We start from the raw sequence: 1,347 nt of genomic DNA on the forward strand, positions 1-1,347 counted from the left end.
GAGAGAGAGAGAGAGAGAGAGAGAGAGAAGAAAGGCAGGAACCTGGGGGCAGGGACTAAAGCAGAGGCCGAGGAGGAGAGCTGTTGGCTGGCTGGCTCATCTTGATGTGCTCAGCTTGCTTTCTTATTGCACCAGGAGCTCCTGCTCAGGGGTGGCCTACTCACAATGCAATGGGCTCTCCCATCTCAATTGGCAACCACCAAGTGCCCCATAGACTTGTCTACAGGCCAATCTGACAGAGTCATTCTCTCAGTTGAGGAACCCTCTTATCAGATGGTTCTAGCCCAGCAGATCTTAACCTGGGGTGGCAACCTCTTTGGGGGGGTCAAACAACCCTGTCAAAGAGATCACCTAAGACTCCTGGAAAACGTATATATTTACATTTACAGTTCATAACAGTAGCAAAATCACAGTTATGAAGAAGTCACAAAAATGATTTCATAGTTTGGGGCCATCACCATGGGAGGAACTGTAGGAAAGGATCGCAGCCTAAGAAGGTTGAGAACCACTGGTCTAGCCTGTGGTCAAGTTGACAATTAATTAATTAGTAAATATTTAAAAAATATCCGCACATGAAGGCACAGCTAATGACTTTTGTTTAGTTGGGGCCAGGGTCTCCTGTGGTCCAGGTCGGCCTCAGACTTGGTCTGGAACCAAGGACGATCTTTACTCTGACCCTCAGGCCTCCGCTTTCCTGAGCTGAGGAGGTAGGTGGTTTTTTTTTTTCGTGGCAAGCAAGCTCTGTTAATTCACTTGAATGCACCACTCATTTCCTAATGTGCGTCAAAGCATAAACCGTATGTACACTTTCAACACATACGGTTTCCTTTAAAAGCGTAGCTCCATTTTAATAAACAAAGGGAAATCAGTATGCAAGCCGTAGCGTTAGCTGGACAAATACCTTTGCTGACTAAGCAACCACGCTGCTCCGCGGTGGGTCCTTACCTAGGTCTAGTAAAGTATAATTTACTGCCGTGTTACACGCAGAGTGAATATTAAGCACGGGCTGCTTGGAGTACTCAGGGTATTTGTATGTCTGTATGTGCATGCGTGTGTTTACATGTGCGTGTGTGGGGAGGTACACAGACACCATGACAGCATGCATTCAGAGGACAACCATGGATGTTGCTCCTTCGTTTTCACCCTGTTTGAAGCAGGGTAACTTGTGTTTCTTATCACCACACACACCAGGCTTGTCGCTGCGACTTTCTGAGGACTCTCTCATTTTACTGAGGTATGCTGGGGCCGCAGATGCACTATACCACATTTGACTATTCTTGGGTTCTAATGATCCAATATCCTAATGATCTAATATCCTCTGAGGTATTTCCCCATCCTATTTTTTTT

The sequence above is a fragment of the Mastomys coucha genome, unplaced genomic scaffold, assembly GCF_008632895.1.
Source record: "Mastomys coucha isolate ucsf_1 unplaced genomic scaffold, UCSF_Mcou_1 pScaffold22, whole genome shotgun sequence".
In the NCBI taxonomy this organism is placed as follows: domain Eukaryota; kingdom Metazoa; phylum Chordata; class Mammalia; order Rodentia; family Muridae; genus Mastomys; species Mastomys coucha.